The 23,878-nt window shown below is 41.2% G+C and overlaps 1 long non-coding RNA gene across 1 annotated transcript in view; it reads left to right on the top strand.

Annotated features, from left to right (window-relative positions):
• The first annotated feature begins 4,514 nt into the window (after window positions 1-4,514).
• Window positions 4,515-23,878, top strand: part of LOC129177192 (uncharacterized) — a 36,341-nt gene continuing 16,977 nt past the window's right edge. The window contains exons 1-2 of the long non-coding RNA XR_008569588.1: window positions 4,515-6,089; window positions 9,681-9,741. This is a non-coding gene — a long non-coding RNA (uncharacterized LOC129177192). The remainder of the gene's footprint in view (window positions 6,090-9,680; window positions 9,742-23,878) is intronic.

The raw sequence follows: 23,878 nt of genomic DNA, 5'->3' as shown, positions 1-23,878 counted from the left end.
GTTACACACCTTCTCTGATTGCACGCTCTCTGGGTCAGCTCTAATAGGACTGAGAGAGGCAGACTTTTGTGTGTGTAGGAGTGCGTGTGTCTGAGTAATCAGCCTCGCCAATCAGCCGATTGTAAGACGTCTTTGCCGGGTAAACAGACGTGTCTATTCCTGAATCTGTCTAATCCTTAACCCAATCATCTCAACCTGGCTAATCTAGCAGTACTGCCCCACCCGGCTTTACTACAACATGCACTGTACTGTATATGACTCACAACAACACTCACATGATGTTATAGTAAACACTACCCACCATAAGTTGCACTCCTTGTAGTGCAAAATGTGCTAAATAATATATGTATATGCAACAACTCACGCACGCACACACACAAGCACACACACTTAGTAAATGGTGCCATGGTGTTTTAGAAACAGGTACATGGACAAACAGACCTCTACTATCATTGTTGTTATCAGGGATGTCACAAGATCTCGCGAGATTAAAACTTGACGATTTCTCGTTCAGAAAAAAAGGCCTGGGATAATAATAAATAAGTAAATTAATCACACAATAAATGAAAATGAACTCCATAACTTTGTCAGCCTTAATAGCTTGCCGTGTGCATGGGCGTCTGTTTTCCTCATCTCTAGCCTTCAAACAGGCAGGGAGAAGGTTCACTCCGTACGTAGGACAACGGCACAAACGGAGTGATCCCTTTTATCAGTCATACAGTCTCTTTGTCTCGTTGGGTGGAGCCGGGGCCGCTAGCATACACACAAAGTGCAGAAGAGTGTAACATAGTAGAAGTTAAATTAGTAGATTGCAATATAGACCCAATCTCATGTATCGTCTCGTCTCGTGACACCCCTAGTTATTACTACTAGTAATACTAATACTAATACTACTATTTGGTGCAGGTCTGTTGATAGCATTACTCTACCATTTCACAATATTATACCCATGCAATGAGGCACAATATGATATTTTTGCAATGATAATTATGCTTAATTAAGTTTTAAATATGTTTATTATTGTGGTTGTAGTTTGTAGTGGTGTTGAAGTTGAGTGCAACATACTGGGAGGTATGACCTATGGTCATGAGCTTTGGGTAGTGACCGAAAGGAGAAGATCCCGGGTACAAGCGGTAGAAATGACTTTTCTCCGAAGGGTGGCTGGGCTCTCCCTTAGAGATAAGGTGAGAAGCACTGTCATCTGGGAGAGACCCGCTACTCCTCCGCATTGAGAGGAGCCAGATGAGGTGGCTCGGGCATCTGGTCAGGATGCCTCCTGGACGCCTCCTTGGGGAGGTGTTCAGGGCACGTCCGACCGGTAGAAGGCCTCGGGGAAGACCCAGGACACATTGGAGAGACTGTGTCTCTCAACTGGCCTGGGAACACCTCGGGATCTGCCGGGAGGAGCTGGACGAAGTGGCTGGGGAGAAGGAAGTCTGGGCCTCCCTGCTTAGGCTGCTGCCCCCGCGACCTAACCTCAGATAAGCGGTAGAAGATGGATGGATGGATACTGGGAGGTGTTGGTTGTCTCATTTAGCGACATGAAACAGTGAAAGTATTAGACACAGCTCTCATACACATACAATTAAGGGCAAAATTACTCTGTTTTTGAGTGATTTTTTGTTCGTTCAAATTGTGGCAAAAGACAAACAAGATACATTATTTTTTTTACATTTTGACAAAAAATGTCCATGTCTATAATTATTTATCAATACATGCATAGCAATGTTGACTCGATTATAAGTTACCAGCATCTTTCGAATGATGCAAAAGTATGCATTTTTTCAAAACTGTCAGAGATTTCAAATTTCATGAAATTGAAAATTGAGAATATTAGTTTAAATAGTCTTTTCACAGGAGAAAACAATATAGGCAATTCTATACAGTAAATGTGAGATATTATTCACATAATTTACTTATTAAACAAAAGATCCTATAGAACCATCACTGGGATCAGTCTTAACCAGTCTACATCACACTATGATGTTTTTCAGAATTTCCTTGTTTCCATCTAAAATGCTTCCCTTTGTTGGTTGGAAGAGTAGAAATATGACGCCTGTTAAAATCACCTGATCATTGTGTTTTTTATTTTGAGCAAATTGAGAGTTATTGTTTACCATTTGCTTATTTGATGGCCTATATAGAATCCATTAAGGGTCGGCGTGTTTGCAAGATGACCAGTGTGCTCCTTATCTGCATGGCAACAGCAAGTAAGAAGAAACACACTTTTGCATGCATTGAATTCTCAAAATTCACACTCAAATGCACGTAGAAAAACTGAGGTGTGTGTGCGCCTGTGCGTGTATGCGTGTGTGTGGGTGAGGTGTCAAAAACACTGCTCACAAATCAAAAAAAGTCATATAGTGTTATTGTCATCAGCACCGTTATTTTCATTACTATTGCTATTATCACTTGCAGTGTAATTCCTCCTCATATGTGTTCTATCTCATGCACCATTAGTTCAGTCCCTGTGGCCCCCGGGGGCCGCGTCATCGTCTACTGATGTGCCAGCGAGCCCGCTGCTGTCAGCACGCCGACGCCTGTCAATAGCCAACCAGATGTTTTTTGTTTTTTCTATCTCTTCACTCCCTTTTATTGTGTGGGGCGGCCGTGCCAGGTTTACCGTGGCAACTGTGTGATGGTGCTTTAGAGCCCATTACGTCGGCCCTCTGATGACACTCAAATAGCTATCATTACACCTCCTCCAAGGAGACACCGAGCTGGGAGAGGGAGGAGAGCAGGAAGAGAGGCTGGAGAGAAGAGCAGGAATAGGCAGAAAGAAGTGACGGGACGGGAGGAAAGGTGAACTGTGGAATGATGGCATGAAATTGCACAGGAAGAAGGGATGAGAGATTGGGGGGGGATTCAAAATGACCGTTTCAGAGTTAACAGCCTACAGCTTTTTTCTCCCCTATTAACTTCTATTCTGCCATTACTTTGGACTGTGGGACGCTGGCTTGCACCCCACAGCGTCCCGTCGTACTACAGGCACTTCTTACACACACACACACACACACACACACACACACACACACACACAGGCTCCCCCTATTCTTTGCTCTTGCCTTCAGTTTGAAAGGACAAATTGTGAACTGAACGAAAGACATGTGTCCTTCATTCTTTTTTTGTGAGGACAGAGGTCACTGATGTTGAACCCAAGAGACATAACCTCTGTTGTCGTTCACCCCAAAGGTGTTTGATGGGGTTTTTCCACACCAAACTCATCCAATATTACAAGTGTGTCCAAAGTGCGGCCCGGGGCCATCTGCATGCCGCAGCTGTTTTTTATTGACCCTCGGTACATTATGAAAAAAAAAAACAAGAAAACAACAGCACAAATTTACAAGAATAAAGTCAAAATATTAAGAGAACAACAAGTTGTAATCTTATGAGGAAAGAGTCTTATTTTTAATAAGTTGTAATATGAGGGGGAAAAGTAATTTTAGATGCATAATGTTGAAATAATGAAGAGGAAAAAAAATGTTCAGTCGCAATAGTGTGACACTAACAAAGCAGAATAGTTGAGGGCAAAGAATATAACATTATATGCATGCATCCAAACCAATGCAACCAATTCATTGCTGCATGTTAAAAAAACACATAAACCTGTTAGATGTAATTCTCAGAGCCACCACTAAGAGGCAATGTTCCCCTTGTATTATAATAGTTATGTGCGTGGTACGATACTACCCCCCTCCCCCCCCAAAAAAAACAGGAAAGAAGATTGATGCTTATTTCGTTACTGTTGGTGCCTGTGTGACTGCACAGCCCCGAGAGAGAACCTTTTTTTTAAATGGCTTTTTTAATGCATCATATTTTTTTTTTTGCTGCAAAAACTATCAAACCTGAAACATCAGTGCAATTAAAACAAGGCTGTGTGGTTTATAACAGGAGCATGTTTGACCCATGAATAGATATACTTAAATGTGGGTTATTCTTCACTGCTAAGCATACATTTCTCATATAATCTCACTACTCCTGCATCCTAATTTTTTCACCACTGGATACAGTGCGGGTTGTATGTACACTGTACTCTCACCCTATTTTAAATCTGTCCAAAACGAGCCTTTGAAACAGTCCGGATTAAAAAAAACAAAGCGCCTCTGGATCATTCATTAATTTACATTTGGCTGTTACAGTGCAGGCTTGTGTTTTATGGTCAGTTCCTTCTTGGGTGGCAGGAAAGAGTTAATATCAACGGGCTAAACGTGATGAGTGAGGGAGACTGTGACAAACAGCTAGCCAACCAGCGCCAAGATTAACACCGTGCTTAGCTACGATTGGTCCAAAACCTGACATTGTCCTTTCGCTATCATATCCCACGTGGGTCAGGACCCCTTGTAGAAGCGTTCATTGGCTACGACCCCAAACGCCAAACCCATCTCGCCATATGATTGGCTCTTTCTCAACACACACTGCCCCTCCTCATCTTGTTTTCCATCCTCTAGGAAGGGAACTATCCTTTTCGCGCTCACTCGTCTCCTCCGCCGTGGTGGCTTCACATTTATCAGGAAACATGTCCACCATGCCACAGCGAGACTCTTTAACGTCGACAAAGTACGAAAACCAGCATTACTGCTTGATATTTAACACGGAGACGACGTGTCCCAGTATGGAGCTGGTCCCGTTATTCCGCTTTCTTCGCCTGTTACGCCATTGTTTCATTGTATCGGTCGTCTCTCTCTCTTTCTCTCGCTCACACATTGATACACGCACACACACGCTAGTCGTCCATTCATGTCCTTGCTCTATTCATAACCTTACTTTAACCACCAGCAGCCTACACCTTGACCTAAAACCATCTTCTTCCCATCCTTACTTAAAAGACTGACTGTCGTGAAATATTTGTATGACATAACGTATACCTGGCGTACATACAAAGACTGAGTGGCACAGCTAACCTTTAATGAGCTAATTATATTAGGGAAGCTTAACTTAATCCAATTGGACTTTATAGTCACTACAGCTATACGTGAATGTGTCAACATTCATCTATTCATCCATCCACCCATGCATTATGCACGATCCATTCATGGATTCATACATCTATTCATGCATCAACCCTCATGCTTTTGTCTATCCATCATCCCTCTCATCCTTCTCTCAGTCATTCATTCATTCAACTATTCACCCATCTGGATTTATTGCGTATTCATCCAGTCATACGTCATACCTTCATACTATTCAACTAACCATGAATTTATTCATCCATTCATACAATAATCCATTCTTCCAATCAATTATTTAACATGACATCCGCCCATTCATACTTTCATTAAACTAGCAACTAATTAATTTCTTTATTCATTCATTCAGTTATTTAACTGTAGATTCATCCAGTCATACATGCATTCAACTAACCATTCAGCCATTCATTCAACCATCCATTCAATTATGCAAGTACAAAGCCGTCCATTTATACTTTAATTCAACTAGACATCCATCAATCAATTCATTCATCCATCATCCATTTATGACTCTATCTTTCCGTAATTAAACTATGCATCCATCTATCCATTCATCCATTCGTTCAATTATGTGACTGTTCATCCATCCATCCATCCAGCCATTTGTTCATTCATCCATTCGATTTCCACATATATATACATTCATTCTTTTCATTAACTTGGCCATTCAATTATTCAACTACACATTTATCCACTCATACATTCATTCAAATAACCATCCATCTATTCCATCCTCCATCAATCCAGTCATTCATTCATTCATCCGTTCGCTATGTGTGTATATGTATATTCTTTCACAGTGTTTACATGCACGGATGAAGACGCTGCATGACGCCAGAGTCTCGCATCGGAGCAGTCTTCATCCGCTGTGGAACACACACAACAATGAATGGACAGGCGACAGCGTGCAGTGATACGACGGGAGAGAAAGTAACGGCGAGCGATTGTGAGGTCTGATTTTTTCAAGGAGGCATTTTTGTGATGCATATGTATTACTCTTTCGAACGCATATTGTTTTGAGAAGCCAATCTTCTTACTTAAGTGGCACCACCAACTAACCGGAACTACGTTCCTCATCACCGAAATCCGACCAGAACTCGGCTCACGGGAATAAGCTCACGGGTAAGTCATTGTTGATGCACTACACTGCTAATGGGGATGACGTACAATTGTCAAAAAACCCCGAACAATCCCCTTACTCTATTCACGAATCCATCCATATGTCTTTAATGAACAGAATAAGAATTTCATTGCATAGTATAACTGCTGTTTTACTATGCACATGACAATAAAACTCTTGAATCTTGAATCTAAAAACCTTCTTCCATATTCCATTCTTACATTTTCTACACTGCTTATCCTCACTAGGGTCGCGGGTAAGCTGGAGCCTATCCCAGCTGACTTTGGGCGAGAGGCGGGGTACACCCTGAACTAGTCCCCAGCCAATCACAGGGTTTCTTACATTTTACTTTAGGCAAATATAAATTATGAGATATGATGGCAAAATATTGCATAGTATTGTATTTAGTACATCTTAAAAAATGTGCTATTAATTAAGCAATTAAGTAACGTGTTTGTTGAGGGTGTCGCTGTGTCTGAAGTCTGCACAGTGATAACTTAAAAAAATAATAATGACAACCTGTTCCAAACTATTTTTGCTACATCAAGAGAACAATATTTCAAAATAAAATATAAATATCCAGCATTAACCTTCTTTTTTTGTGATTGACAAAATGCAGTACAATAATTAAATAAATGTAGAAGTTCTTTTAGTCACACTTTGATTTTTTGAGCATGTTCATACTGTTGGAAAATATTTTAGAACATACTTATTTTATTTGTAATTTTTGTGTACTATTAGTTTCTTTATTAAACAAAATAAGTTAACGTTGTAGCAATTTCTTTATTAATTTCAAAATAATAAATGGAGTTAATAAAAGAAAAGCTAGTTAGGGTGGACTTTTCATTTGGTTTCCTACAAAAGAATTTTGGTTTGTTCAACAGACAAATAAAAGTGGTCGATCCAGTGAGTGCTGTCAAACAAGTAATTTTACGCTGGCTATTAGAAAAACTACCAGCTGCAGTCAGTCTTGATCATGAACCAGAAGTAAATAGACAAGACACTCTAGCATCTTTTGAACCTCTTATTAGAAAATGAGGTGAACGTATGTGTTCGTCTCCAGAATTCCTGCCTGCTTCCCTTCCTCTTCTCTTGAATGCTTCAGTAATGTCCAGTCAGTTGTCTTCAGTCAGCTTTTTCTCGCATCATCCCCCGCCAGGTCCGTGCTGCGGATTTAGCGTCTGTCTGATCCGGCATCAGCAGGCGCGGCGTCCCTCGCTGTGTGACGGCCTGCAGGAGGGGAAAAGGGGATCCCCTCCTCTGTGTCTATGTCTAGGGCGATTGTTGTTGTGGCGATGGCGGCCATAGTGTGGTTGCCAGGGAGATTGGTGGTCTCTAGTGCTGACCTGTCCCCCTCGTGCTGCTGTCACCGGCGTTATTGATGCACGCTACTGCTTGGTATTGTGGGAGTGCAGGAGGGAGGGCGAAGAGGACAACGGTTAATGAGTTCAGGAGGAACAGGGACTCTCCCCTGCTTGGCCCCCCCACACACACACACTCGGCTCGGCTTCATTTCTCATGGGGGTCTGTCTTATGTGAGTGTGCATTAAGAATGGGGGTCTCTCGTGATCCATCACGACAAAATGCACTTTGCACACACACCTAAACGCTGCTTGCTGTTTTTATGCAGAGCGCTAGCAAAACATTCTGCTCAAACACACACACACAGACACTGGAGAGATGCTGCCTGAAGCTACGAGCAACATTAATAATGGCCCACCTCCCCATAGACAGACCCAAATATACAGTTAGGAGAGAGAGAAGAAGAAAAAACAGGTCGAGGAATAACAAAGGGAGAGTTTTACATACACAAAAAGCTTTGCTTCAGTAAAAACAATTAGCCTTGTTGGGCCCTGTGTGATGTTCCATGAAACATGTTCTTCATTGGTTAAATCTTCACCTTCAAGCCTGTCCTGTTCTCTTCCTCAATACCAAACATGAGCCCAGCAAAGGATGACTCATTGCACCACAGGAGGGGTTTTCCATATCTATGTAAACGGTCAGATCTAATCTTTGTAACGAGCGCACTACCGTACTGTAATATCAAGTAGTTGATGTTTTCCCAGTAAACCAGTGGCCAGATGCTTGGTAACATTCCTGATTTTGTCACAAAGGAAGTCATTTTTTCACCAAATCCTGCTTGTTTCTCAGTGTGTCATCAGGATCACTCAGCAGTTATGAAACTCATTGTCGGTAGAAGGATAGCATCCATAGAGCTGCAGTAAAAATGCGTGACGTTTGAGATATTTCAGTTTGAAGTGCTTGATGTCCCATTGTTTTGACTATGGCTCGATCCAATGAGTGCTGTCAAACAAATTACTTTATGCTGCATAATAGAAACTACCTGCTGCAGTCAGTCTTGACCACTGACCAGAGGTTAATAAGGCCTTGTCGTGTGTTATAAGACATTCTCGAATCTCATATTTAAAAAAATGAAAAGAAAATAATGTATGTACAGTATTGTATATACTGTATTTAATTTTGCATGCATACATTTGACCCGGTGTTGATTAGAGAAAATCCCAAATAAATTTAAACCTGTGCACCCAATTTTTGTTATATATCAAAGAAGATGGTATAACATATACTGACAAAACAAGAAAAAAGAGTTCAAATGGATCTTTTACATGCCCCAAATTGATAAGACATTCATGCCCATGATGAGCATATTTACAGGCCACTGTATTTACAGAATACTGAATGCACATATTGTGATGACAAAAGTGCTTGAATTTGACCTTGAAAAGGTGTATGAATGTATAGAGTAGTTGTATACTTTTACCATGCAGATCTGAATTGTACACACGCATATACTGGATACATGGACGCACACGCACACAAAGAAGCATCAGCATAGATTAATGTCTTTGCCTCCACTATTTCGTTTATTACTGTCAGAGGTCTTTTGTGATGAGGGCATTTTTCAGGTTGCCAACCATTACTCCCTCAAGGCCCCGGGCTCCATAGGTCCTCAAAAGTGTGCGTGCGTGTGTTTGTGTGTGTGTGTGTATATATGAGTGAATGTGAAACCTACTTATCCTCGTGATTATGCCTCGGGTGTAAACTTGTGTGATTATCATTTTTTTCCTGTTTTTTCCTTACATTACCATCTCTAACTGCTCTTCCTCATTTGTCAAGTTAGTTTATTCTTACACGGAGAGTTTGTTCATTCAAGTGCTTAAAATATGCTGCGTGTGCATCAAAATATCACCACTACCTCAGAGAAAATCACAAGCTGTTGTATTACCTTGGTGACTTAACACCAAGTCTGTCTCTCTTCCATTGTTAATTCCCTTTTTTGTTGCCATTTTTGTAACAACAAATTACTTTCTCCAGTACGATGCTGTTCAACTGATGTTCACAAGGGTGTAGTACCACAGTGTGTTCCGAAAACTGTTTTTATGCAGACAGAGGAGGTAGTAAGTACTCCAGAACTTGGAACACCTGTGGGAATTAGTTGTACAAACTACCAAGGCTTTAAATTGTTGACCCATTTGTGGTCCCTGAAACATTATAGATATATATGAAATGTCATTTTTGACAATTTCAAAAGTGTTTATCACCTCAAGTCTCTGCTTTTCTTTTGATCACAGCTGCAAACTAACCCAAAATGGAGCCAAAGAAAGTTGCAAGTGCCAGCATTTGATGAATAAGGTGAGAAACACTATTGAATTCATAACAAAACACATTGCCACATTGTGTCTTGATGAAGGTAAATGAAGGTAAATGTAACCTTCATTTATATGTTCATTTATACTTCTAATTTGTCATCTATATGGAATTGTTTTCCACATGTAAAACTATAAAAAATATGTATTGTGTTAACATTTTTTAGACTTGTGGCTTACCTGGTACCTCCGGCCGTGTTTTGAGGACGGGGCTCCTGGCTGGAGCTTGCGGGTTGTGTGCCTGCAGGGCAGCGAGTTCAGTGGTCAAAATGCATGCCTGTTGGTCACTCTCCGGGATGGGAGGGCACTGACGTAATGATACATTTTTTTCCCTAATATTCTCGTGATCGACCGGCAAAGTCCCAAAGATCAAATAGTGGCTCGCGATCGACGGGTTGGTGACCCGTTTTATAGCTTTTGTACTGTGAAATGACTTCACGGCTTATTAGTGTAATAATGAAATATGGTATGTTTTTGTATTTTTTTAATTCACAGTAAAGTACTGGCAGCAAAGACGCCGGCACTTTATTGTTATTTTACAGTATTCAAGCTGTGCAATGACTTTACGGATTATTATAGTTTTGGTGAAATACAGTATATTTCTGTGTTTCTTTACACTAAAGTGCTGGCAGCAGGGATGCCAGCAATACACTGAAATTTTGCAGTTTCCATATACTGTTGACCAACAACATTCTGGGGTTGATTTCTCACTATTCAATCACTGTTTACTACGGCGCTACGGAAAAGTGCTTAAAAGTGCTTAAACCTATGCTTAATAATCAAACAATTTATAATGGATATAAATGACATAACTTGCCCTCCCCCCCTAAAGGGACGCCACCTGGCCGACTACCAGGTTTGTCCGGAAACTTGCAGTAAAAATCCGAAAGGAGAATGGGGTCGAGGATGAGCGAGACCCATGAACGGTCCTCAAGGCCGTAACCGTCCCAGTCGATGAGTTACTGTACACCCCTGCCCTGTCTCCTGGCATCCAAGATGGTCTTAGCCGTAGAAAGGGGGTGACCGTCGACCAAGCGAGGAGGGGGAGGAAGCACTGGTGGCGGACTCAGGTCACTGGCTGCGAGTGGCTTCAGGCGGGACACATGAAATACTGGGGATGTTTTGAGGGAGGAGGGAATCTGTCTGGCACTGGCCCCACCATTCGATCCACTTCGTATGGTCCAACGAATCTGGGAGCCATTTTCTTGGATTCAACAGCTAGGGGCAGGTCTCGGCATGACATCCAGACCCTCAGCCCAGGTTGATAATTTGGCGACGGCTTGCAATGATGATCTGCTATTTTATGGTTGCGCCTCGCGGTGCAGGACAGAGCAGCCCGTGTGTCGCGCCAGACCCGATGGACCCGGCGAAGAAAGGAGGCTACAGACGAGACTGAAGACTTGGCCTCCTTGGAGGGGAATAGTGGAGGCTGGAATCCGTGGACAACGTGAAAAGAAGAGAGACCAGGGGAAGAGCATACTAGCGTGTTATGTGCGTACTCGCGAGACCAGGCTGTCGGATGCTGATGGCACACGCACTTTAAGGCAGATTCCAGGTCCTGATTAGCCCGCTACGTCTGGCCATTGAATTGAGGATGGTAGCCTGAGGAAAGGCTGGCAGAAGCCCCTAGGGACTTGCAAAAGGCTCTCCAGGTAGCTGAGGAGAACTGGGGGCCTCTGTTCGACACCACATCAACAGGTATGCCATGGAGTCGAACCACATGCTGGACCAAAAGCTTGGCCGTCTCCAGCAAAGAGGGAAGTCTGCAGAGGGGGACAAAGTGGGTAAATTTTGAAAATCTGTCCATAGTAGTCGGCATAGTAGTGAACCCCCGAGAGGCGGGCAGACCCACCACAAAATCAATAGCAATGTGCGACCAGGGGCAGGAAGGGAGGGAAAACGGTTGAAGCAACTCGGTTGGCGGCTGGTTAGATAGCTTGTTTCTGGCACAGACGGAGCAGCCACAAAATGTTTGGTGTCGACATGGAGGGAAGGACACCAAAAGCGCTGAGAAAGGAGGAAGGCTGTATGTCTGGGTCCAGGATGGCAGGCGATCCTAGAACAATGTGCCCAGGTCAAGACCTCCAAACGGAGAGCACAGGGGACAAAGAGGAGACCTGGCTGGCAATCTGCCGGGGTGGATGTGTCCCCAAATGCCTCTGTCACTCTCTTTTTTTCACCTCCCACTGGAGACCCCTCAGGATGCGGGAATGAGGAAGGATGATCTCTGGGGAACACTCCTCGACGGGGGGGGCAAACATCCTGGACAGGGTATCCGGCTTGCTGTTGCGTGAACCAGGACTGGAGGTCAGCGTGAAGTCAAATCTTGTGAGGAACAGTGCCCACTGTGCCTGGCGAGTGGTGAGGCTTTGAGCAGCACGGATGTATGAGAGATTCCTGTGGTCTGTGAAGATGATAAAAGGATGAGTTGCACCTTCCAACCAGTGCCTCCACTCCTGCAGACCGAGAACCACCGCCAACAACTCCCGGTTGCCAACATCATAATTACGTTCAGTGGGCGAGAGACACCTGGAGAAAAAGGCGCAGGGGTGCAGCCTCTGGTCATGACTGGGGTGCTGGGAGCACGACTCTGACTCCGGTGTTGGACGCATCAACCTCGACAATAAAAGGGAGAGAAGGGTCAAGGTGGGTCAAAACAGGTGCAGAGGTGAATGAAGACTTAAGGCTCTGGAAGGCCAGGTCCACCCCCAACGACCAATCGAAAGGAACCTTCGAGGATGTTAGCTTGTTCAGAGGTTCAGCCACTTTACTGAAATCTTGAATAGAGCTCTGGTAAAAGCTGGCAAAACCCAGGAACCTCTGAAAAAGCTTCCTAGATGTAGGAGTGGGCCAGTCTACCACTGCCTGGATCTTGGCAGGGTCAGGTCTAAGTTGGCCCTTCTCCACAATTAACCCCAGGAAAGATACAGAAGAAGAGTGAAAGGAACATTTAACAATTAACATTTAACAATCGCTGCAAAACGAGACGGACGTGGTGATGGTGCTGATCAAGAGAGGTGGAAAAAAATAAGAATGTCGTCAAAGTAAACAAAAACAAAGCGACCGATCATATCCCGTATGACATCGTTCATGAGACATTGGAAGACGGCGGGGGCGCTAGCGAGTCCAAAGTGCATGACACAATATTCAAAGTGCAGGACAGTGTACCTTCCACTTGAAGAAGGCCCACGGAAGATGTGGAGGGAGGAGGAGGATTTGAGGTCCGTCCCTCTGAAGAGCCGCTCGTGGCAGCAGACGACTGCGGCTATGGACGCGGACGGTTGTGGCAGTGGGAGTTGAAGTGGTCCGCTGCGCCGCAGTAAAGACACAGCCGCAGGAGCATGCGACGCCTCCTTTCCCTGGCCGGCTGCTGGTTGAAGACCGAGAAGCAGTGGTGTAGAGAAAGCCTGCACCCACCAAAGTCCTCATCATACCTTGAGGGGTGAGGTAGATTGGGCTCTTGTGGAAAAGAGCTGGAGTTCGAGAGAGTCGGTGGACGAGAAACCAGCGGGAGAGACGCCTCCGGCGCGGTGGCAAAAGGAGGGCCTGCCATGCGTGCATGCATCTTCCGGACCAGAGTCCTCCAGAGTCTGGTCATGGCGACTTAGCATCTGGCCCTGGGCCTTCAGGGCAAATTGAAATTGCTCCTGTTCTGCGGGATCCATGACTTTGGTGGGATTATTCTGTCACGTCTGGTGCGTGGAAGTCTGGAGATGGATCCCCGGATGCAGAGGCGAGACAACTCCAGGTAAGAAAAAGGTTTATTCTGGCACAACGCAGCGAAATAAGAGGAACAAAAAAGTACGGTGCACAATAGTGTCTGAACGCACCGCGACAAAAGAGGGAAAGAACAATGTCCAAAAAATTCAACAAAATCTACCTGAGAGACAGGCGGGCTACTGGATGAGCAGGCAGGAAGGCAAGCGGTAACAAAAAGGGAAATAAAGGTACTAACAAACGTAAGGGGAATATGTCTAGAGAGTCAATGTGACACGAAGAGCGGTCAGGAGAGTCCAAACAGGAATAATCCCACGCCTTCCTGAAGCATCTAAGGAGTATAAGTGAAGGAGAAGACAGAATGCAGCTGTGCTCATCTGGCAGCTCCACCCATCTCAGGAGAACCAGCATCTGAGGGAAACAAAAAACAGAAGAAGCAGTAACAACACATACAAAAGGTCTACTACAAATACCGCAACGTAAGACAAGGCCAAGATGTCACCACAGAGCGTGACAGAAAGGATTATTTAAACAAGCAGTGTCCACATGAATACTTCTACTATAAAACACAATAATAATTTTTAAAAAACAACGGTCGCAATGGCAATAAACTAAAATTGTTTGATTAAATGTCAGAGACCTTACCAAATATAGAAACACAACAAAAGTTGTAACTGTTTCCATACTTTTGTTTTACTAAGAGTGTATTATCGTACCATATTGAACTTTATCTGAATCAAACAATTGGGCCAATCACTGAGGCAACTAATACAGAGGAAAGAGGCTTGAGTTTTACCGCTTCAAAGTAAGTACATGCTTATCTTCATTTGAGTAAGTGTGGACAGGTTATTCAAAGAGGAATCTTCTCAGTCAGCGAGAGATGATTGTCACCATACTAGTCACCATACTATCATACTGTTCCTCTTCTGGCTTTATTCCAGCGTTACCACTCTACAGTAAAACAACAACAAACAAAATCATCCAAAATAACTCAGGAATGCACAATAAGATTACAAGCCTCTAATATAAATCAATTTTCTACGCCGCTTATCCTTACTAGGATTGCGGGGTATGCTGGAGCCTATCCCAGCTGACTTTGCGCGAGAGACGGGGTACACCCTGGACTGGTTGCCAGTCAATCACACATATAGACAAACAATCATTCACACTCACATTCATACCTATGGACAAATTAGAGGAGCCAATTAACCTGACATGCATGTTTTTGCATGTCAGGTGACTGAATGGTGACATAACTGGTACTGATATCATGAGATGTCATTTTGCAGCTTGATTTCCTTATCAGCTTAGAGGAAGTGTGATCTGAGAAAATATTTGTAAGATACAGAACAGGAACATCAAGCTGTAGAAGTACTCAATATATGTTGTATTCTCGCTTCAATGAGTCATTTTTTTTTGTGCAGTGGTTTGAAATATATTTTTCCCCTGATCAGAGCCCCCATGTTCTGCTGCTCATTTCTTGTCACATAGTCATGCCTGTGAATATTGTCATTCATCCAGGTCATTGTATTCTCAGGCCATTCAATCGTTCGCAACTGGACTGTTCAGGTTGTCTTCGAAGACGTTTCACCTCTCAGCCGAACAGGCTTCATCAGTTCATGCTCAAAGACTAGGTGGGACACACACCAGTCAAACTAGATCGGACAGAGCTCTAGTCCAAGCTGTCCTATCTAGTAAGACAACCTGTACAGTCCAGTTGCGATCGATTAAATGCCCTGAGAATTTTCTGAATTCATGTGTCTGTCAATAAATACCACATTATGTTAAAAAATCCCTGTTAGTGTGTAAAGTAATGGTCTGACGTTATTCAAAGGATGTGCTCTTCATACCATCCGTCTTGCTGGCCTGGCTTAGTTGTGCTAACATGACTGCTAGCATTAACTGAGCAGCAGTTCTCACTTGCTTAAAAGGAAGATTAACCATAGCTAAATCAAATGCAGAAATTAAAAAAAAAACACTCACTAGCTTGACGACTTGCTGAGCAACAGTATGATTACATTATTTTAGTTGTATTCTCCTGGCAAAGAAACAAAGATAAGTTTGTTTTTACTGACTGTATTATTTGTAGATGCACAATCCGATGCGGAAGAAGCAGGACCTCTTGTTCATGCGTAGCAACACGTCTCTAATGCTCTGGCACGAAAACGTTTCCTCACGAGTTTGGTATGCAGCAATATTTATAAAATAATGTATTTTACTGCAACTTATCACATTAACATACTGTTGAAATCCTTTGCTCTGTTGCTTGAAGTTGAACAGCTGACAATGCATTGCCAACAACAGCACAAACCATATTGCATTAATACAGTATATTACTGTTGGAAATTAGCCATAAATTAACAGCAATTGCTTACAGTGTGCGTATTTCTTTCATAGTTGAGTGTTAAAGCTCAGCATTGCAGCTAAACACAAGTGGAGAGTTAAACATGAACCAAGAATTGAATCAAGCTTTCAGACCTACCGTGACCCAGTGTCACTCAACACAAACAAACATACCTTTCAAGGTAGCCATTAAGGTTTTTACTGTCACAAAGTCCAACATGCTGCTGTGTCCAACCCAGTCGAAGAACAAGAGCTTGATCCAACATGTTTCTCCCAGAGGTGAAAAAGAGAGTCCACTCAGTCTGATGTCTCATGTGACCTCATGACACTGCAACAATATGCTTCCGTGTTCCAAATTATGTTGTGCGTGCTTAAAAGAATTCAAGAAGCAGGTTTTTATTGGCCTATTCTAACGTTGTGGATTTGATTTGCTGTCAAAAAAACTACTGCTGCTGATGCTCTGAGGAAAAATGTGCTGCAAAAAAAATATACAATCATCCCTCGCTACATTGCAGTTCGAACATCACGCCCTCACTCTATCGCTGTTTAACAAACATTAATTAATTAACAAATGATTGCTGTTTCATGGTTGACTTACGGCCTAGTATTAGTCAGATTATATATATATATTATATATATTTAAGCAAATTGTACTTATTTTTTCAATTCAATTCAATTAAAGAGGCTTTATTGTCAATTCTCCATACTGTATATCAAGGACATACAGAACATCGACATTACATTTTTAGCCCTCCACGGTGCAATTAAATTAAATAGTATAAGTAAGCTGTATGAAAATGTAAAATGTTGAAAATGTAAAAGGAGGTGTATATACAGGGAATTTTAAAATCTAAATAGAAAAGAGGGCAGAATTTACTGTACAGTATGTACAGTACAATCAACAAAGAAAAAACAACAGTGCAAATACTGCCAAATGCGCACACAGTGTGCCCCAAATGAATCATTTTCAAGCATAAAAATGGCTAAATGAACTAAAATACAAATACAGTGAGCCATTAAGACTACAACTTGTGAATGTAGTATTCTACATTGGTCACTCAATGTTAGTAATTGTTCGGGAGACCACCACCGAAGTACCAGACTTGAACAACGTGCTTTTATTGCATCTATTTTATTACCTCTCTTTTATTGCATCGCACAACTAATACCAAATAATAATAACATAATAATAATCATCATCATAATAGTAACATGTGTTCCTGTTGTGGCAAGCTAAAACTCAACTCTGAACCCCCGATGTCACTTCCTGTCTGCCACCAATTCTGCTCCCTTACAAGGTAAACTGTCTTAATTGGCTTATTTTCTCTGATCATATGTACTACATTGTGTAATAGGAGTGTAAAGGTGACTATGTGGGTTTACTTTCTTGTCTATAGGGCTCTAATAATGTTCCACTTATAAAAAAGGAATCCTACTTGGCAAAGATTCACTTTTCGCAGTTGGGTTTGGAACCAATTCACCGCGATAAAAAAGGGATTACCGTACAGTTATAATTTGGGAAATACAAGCAGTATTTAAAGTTAAATGTTGTCTTTGCAAAATCTCAATGCTTGATGAAAAACATCAGTGAAACACAAAGATACAAAATATAAAAATAGTGAGCTTTTTTAACAGTGGTGCATGCTGTACATTTTACCTGTATTAGCACATATTTATAAATGAATACTAAATTAGGATAAATCAGACATCCTATTAGACATCCTATTATTAGAGAAAATAAATACATAAATAAGAACAATTCTTTGTTTCATCAGAAATTCGCTAATTTGCAGCGCCATTAATGTTGAATCACACACGTACAGGGATCCACTGTGTAGCTTGTTGATAGCTCTTATAAATCAAATTGGTATGAATAAACAAATCATATCATCTTTGTATGCATTATATAATTATGGATTATGTTCAATTAAATTCATTTCATTCTCCCTATTAAAAAATGTTATACACAGGAAGTAAACAAACTATCAGTAATTGCTGAGACATGGAGATGGGGTAGAAGTAAATAGCTGCTTCTACCTACTCTTTTTCGTACATGTTGAATTGTTCAAGTGTAACCTTGTGAGCACTTGTGAAACATAAAACCATTATCATGTTCATCTTTAGATCCTTTAGATGATTTTGTAAAAGTTTCCACTAAATTGTTGCAGGAGTGAATATTCTAATGATGAGTAAAATATTTTTTTTAAAAACATATATTTAAAAATTGCTGTTTATGTTTGACACAGTTTCCATTGGAATTAATCATAATTTACTGGAAATTTCACCATACCATATCAACTTTATTTAGAAAGCCCGAACAACAACAAAGTGGAAAACAAAGTGCTGTTCATCAAAATAATTGTTGGATCCTTTATACTAACAATACTGTATACAGTGCAAATATAATAATTAACATTTTGTTCATCAAAAAAGGCAAAGTAAATACTAAAAGGTCAGTTTTAATTTAGACGATTTTGAACATAACTATAATCCAGTAGTTTCATTGACTATAACCATAATTAATATATTAAAAGGGCAGTTTTAATTAAATATAATTTTACTGTAATCAAGTACTTGCATTGCATGTACAGTACTAGGAGTTAAAAGCATTTGCTGTAGTGCAGTGCAATATTTTAGATATGGACTTGTTTGCATCTATTTAGAAAATTTTGGGACTCTTGCAACCCTAATCATGTCAGTCAACAAATATGTTTCTTTATGACCTGCAACACTTAGTTCTTTCAGTCTTTGGTTCAGTCCCAATTGGTGTTACCATGCCAACACATTAAATTAATAGAGGAGTGAATATGAATATGAATCTTTAAACTGTGGAGGCAGCTGTGCTCTTCATCTATTAAATGCACAGCCTCTTGACATATTCCAGGATGCAGAATGTAAAGATGCTACTTCAGGCTTGCAAATGTAATGATTAAAAAAATAAATAAAGATGAATAAAGTAAAAATAAAAAAATGTAAGTATGCAGACAAGGACAAAGCACCACTGGAACGGAGAACAGGTGAATGTGCTTTGACTTATTCAAAGTTGTGTCCTTAACTTTTTCATGGACTAACAAATATGAAAAGTTGCCACAAGCTTGTGTAAACAAACACTGTTGCTTTCGCAGAGTGCAGAGGTATTGTATAAATGCCTATTAAAACATATGCACTTTTAAAAACAGAGATACGTAATTCATGATAATATTTTTGCGATCCACTTAAAGTAAAGTAAACTCCAAATAAAGGAATATACAGTAAATCAATATAATTATTCCTGCTTATTTTACATAATTGCACATTATATAAATAAATGCTAATATACTGTAAATACATAGTACCTGTTTAACATTTTCCCACAAATAAATAATGTTCTAAAATTCAAATGATTCATATTAATGCACATTTTTCATACATTAAAATGTGAATAAATGGTATCGTAAATAGAATAAAAGTCTCTTTTTTCTGTCCCAGTCCTTAAATCTTGTCACCCATTGCAACTCATCTACTGCGCCTGTTATACATTTTGCTCTTCTTCCTTCCTCCTTACTGTAAATCCTCCTCTCTTCTCGTCAGGATTCTAACAATGTTATTTATTCCCCCCCCTGCATTTCCGGCCATTCATTCTGCATCAACTGTGCTGCTGATCTGGTGCAATGGAGGTTGCAGGGAGGGAGTAAATAAACAAAAGCCGGGGCCAGGAATCCTAAAAAGATCTTGTCTTTGCATGAATGGTGCTCATTTATCATTGCCTTGCCTCGCCCTGTGTGTTTCTTTTGTGCATGGGAGAAGATTTATCTTTAATTGTAATGGAGAGTCAGGTGATGGAAGGGGGGGTGGTGTGGAGGAGAAGAGAAATTATTAAATGTCACCTCCAGTTTGATGGCTCCAGAGGCCGAGATGTCATCTTTGTATGGGTTTAGGCTTACAGGTTAGTGCTGACCACATACAGTCCATTTCCTTTATATACTAACAATTTCATCGTTTTTAACAATGGCTATGTGAGACAAAAATGAAGTTGTGTGAAAATAAAAGCGCCTCCTGAATGAATCCGTGGCTCCCGTTCTCTATTCACTCTGAGCTTGCACAACACCAGAGGTCATCCTAAGACGCACGGTTACATTTGGTCCACATTGGCACAAAGTGGACCGGGCAATTTTCATGAGGCAGTATCGTAGCTGTAAGAATGTTGGGATGGCGCCTGTGTGAAAGGAACTATCAGGACAGGGGTGTCACTTCTCCCACCTTGTTGTGTTTAATGTAATGTAGGGTAAATTACTTAAACAAAAAAGTAATTAGATATAGTTGGTAGTTACTTCCAATATTTTCAGCTTTTTCAATATGAATAAATTGAATATTTTCATAGTTGGAGTATAGAAAACCTGTTTATGACTTTCTAAAGCATTAGAGCCCTGTAGACATGAAATAACACCCCTATAGTTAACATTATACTTGTATTATCAAATATAGTAGACATACAGTACTAATAGAAAATAAGCCATCTTAGCCATAAATAAGATATACTCACACCTTAGCATTGACAGCATACTTCCTGGTGGCTATTAAGATATGCCTTTTAGCGGAAAATCCAGATTTTTGTGTCTCAATGTAATGTTACTGACACCTAGCGTACAATACTACTCTACTGCCGCTGTTTGTGGTTAAGGAGAGACTCACGATGCACTTCAATCGCTTTATTAACAAGCAGCGAACACATGCAGTGAACATTCACACAGGAGCTGCTGTCGGCCACTCTCTACATTGCTAACCTGCTGCTAGCACTCAGCTAACAGTCAACTCTAGCCAGTTGATGTCAGACATGTCACTTCTTAGGCCAAGCTTCCTAAAGGCTCCCACAACAAGTCACAGATACTGTATTACACTTCATATCACAACATTTGAATGCCTTATATTTGTATTTTTCTTCATTTAGCCATTTTTATGCTTGAAAATTCTTAATTTACAACATGAATATGCACAATTTGCTTGAATGTGCATATTTTAAAATATTAATAAAGGACCATATCCAACCACAAAACAGAGGTCATTTATTAATTCATGTTTGAAAAAACAAGATGAGTGAGTTTGCGATGTTTGAACCGCAATGTAGCAAGAGAGGACAGTATTACAAAAAACCTTCAAATAGTGAGAATAAGAGCGCTTACAATAGAAGTGCAAAGTGGAACAACCTGCTTGTCCTTTGTGTTGATGATCGGAGTTCCAATGTCCGTGAATGCACCTCGCGTGTGATTGGTAGATAATCGAAGTATGGGGTTGGTGTGGAGAGAACCCAGAGACGGTTTTGCAAGTTGGAGATAGAAGTGAGCGCGGCTGTTGATGTGTTACGGTCTGAATAAAGGCAAAAAGCTTCAGACTCTGTGACTCTGTCTGGTAATTAATAAGATTACCCGTTGTCTGTTACCCGTTCCTAAAAGACAATAATGGTGTTAATAAATCTGTTACTCTCCACACTAATTGTCAGTGTCTGTCTCAGTGAAGTATTGCACAGTAAACAGATGCTACCTCGACCAACTTGACCTGAATACAAGACGACCCTTCTTGTGATGTACCTTAATATAACGTTTACATGGATGTTTGAAAGACATTACAATTATCATTATCTTTAAATTAGCATCGTATTTTCTCTGTAGTTCGCTAACTTGCCCAACCTTTGCGGCACTTCTTTGGAGCTGGTCCCTGTGTTGCGACTGCATCTCTCCAGGGATTGACAGGAATAAAAGCTCTGACTTGCTTGGGGAGAATTGGTTTGTCACCACCTGTTGGTTTGCATGTATAACTCTGACAATATGGACAACCTGTCTTTTACACCTTTTTTGAGGAAAAAAATGTTATTTGGGTCAGTACGATAATGATCTGGCTGTGGGATTCTGTATAGCTGTGTGAAAGGGCACACCGTTGCGGCAATATCTCACTTCATTGAGTTCTGTGTGGAAGGACTGTTACCAGTTTTGCAGAATCTCTTGTGTGAAACAGGCAGTGGGGAGAACAATACACCTCAACCTCTTTCTCTACCCACTCCACTTACCAATTAGCTGGTAGGCCATAATAGATATTATTTGTCGTGTCTCCTTGTCTGCAGATTGAATTAGCGCCTCCAAACGTGTGTGTGTGTGAGTGTACAGTAATGAAACGCAGTTAGAAATGGCTGCCGTCCGTCCACCCGGAGGCGGTTGCTAAGGCGTGGAATCACCAGGGCACAAGTGGACCATTCTGATGAGGTAACGTCTTAAACAGCCACATCATGGCTACAAAACCATACATCTCAACTCTAGTCTGCTTCTAAGCTGAAATAATAAAAGTACATATTTTGGTTTTGCAATTGTTGGTGCTTCAGAGAGTCAGTGCTCTGCTTCTGGCTGGCTTGTCCTCATCTCTCCATGGTGATACAGTTTGTCATGCTTTGTGGCTTCCTCACAGATCCCAGTCTTTGTGCTGAGGGGACTATTAAGACAGTGTATAATGCTGCGACATCCTCCAGTGCTCACACACTTAATTGTGTTAATGTTTGACTTCACATAATCTTTCAGGGCTGTCATTTTTCCACATTATGAAGCCCTGTTTTCAATTACAGAATGCCTTGGCACCATAAAGGCCTCAAATCCATGACACACCTGACCCACTGTGTGTTTTTTTTTGTGTTAGAATGAAACTGTTGAAATGACTGTTTAGATAAACACAGATTGAGGATGAGGTAGCGTGTCTTTACGCTACATTTTAATCAGTAACTCACTTTCCTGCGGGGCTCTGTTTGTGTTTGTGCGTGTATGTGTGTGACACACCGATTGTGTGTTTGCACAAGCAGCTCAGGCTGTCAACGGCCAGTCAGTTGAAAAATTGAACATCTCCTCCTCGGGCTCGTTTTTAAACATGTCTGCGATAGTTTTTGGTTACAGTCACTGATCACACCTCATCATCACTTATTGTGAATATAAGAAGAAGAACTTTGTTAGCGTGTTGATACACACACACACACACACATACTTACAGTCACGCACAAGGCAACTGAGTGTGAGTCACCATTAGGGGACTAAGAAAAATAAAAAGCAGTCATTACATGCGGAACAGAGCCCACTCGACCAGATCAGAGGCGTCTACGTGAATGAGAGGGATAAAGAGGGTGCAGATTGTGTGCGTGTGTGTGTACTGATGTCAGTCATCTTGTTTCCACTGGCCCAAGAATTGTGGTTCAAGGTTCATGGCTAATTCCCCTAACACAGTGATGGTCGTGTGTGTGTGTGTGTAAGTAGGCAGTATAGCTGCAATCACCACCTTGTACTACATATTTAACTTATTTTTACACTTGGTGGTGACATTTTGACCTTGAAACAGATTATTTGCCTGAAGGGAAAATTATTTTTAAATGTGAACAAAGTCCCAGAAAAGCTGCGGTTCAACCTTTTAGTTGCAGTTGGGAAAGAGGAATGTGTCTTCTGAATGCCTAATATGTCTTCAATAGTTTTTCTCACCTTCTTTATCAAATGCTGACATTTGCAACTTTCTTCAGCTCCATTTTGAGTCATTGCAGTGAGAAACACTATGGAATTCAAGAAATATCTCATGGCAAAACAGGAAGGTGGTGTTTGTGTCGATCTCGCTGCCACATCGTGTAAATTGTAAATTTGTAAAACTATAAAATGTGTTTTATGTGAATCTGTCTTTCTGGAACGGATTAATTGGATTGAAATCATTTCTTGTGGGAAAAATGTATTGTGTTAACATCCGTTTTGGTCAAAGTTGGACCTTCTGGAACAGATTTATAGCACTAACCTAGGTTCCACTGTAAATACATACTGTATACATGGCTAATGAAAGGGATAAATGAACATTTAACGTCACTTTTACCATGATTGAAGACTTGGAAGCATTGGCAAGGGATGAGCAAAGATTCACACCACGCTCTTTTGCGTTATTTCTTGATTTTTATAGTGTTTCTCACCTTCTTTATCAAAGTGATGGCACTTGCAACTTTGTCTGGCTCCAGTGTGTGTTATTTTGCAGCTGTGATCAATAAGAAAAGCAGAGACTAGTGGCGAAAATGTCTTACGTTA

This window comes from Dunckerocampus dactyliophorus, chromosome 2 (assembly GCF_027744805.1).
Source record: "Dunckerocampus dactyliophorus isolate RoL2022-P2 chromosome 2, RoL_Ddac_1.1, whole genome shotgun sequence".
Classification (NCBI taxonomy): Eukaryota; Metazoa; Chordata; class Actinopteri; order Syngnathiformes; family Syngnathidae; genus Dunckerocampus; species Dunckerocampus dactyliophorus.
The sequence above is the reverse complement of the archived record's forward strand: the minus strand, read 5'-3'. Positions and strand labels throughout refer to the sequence as shown.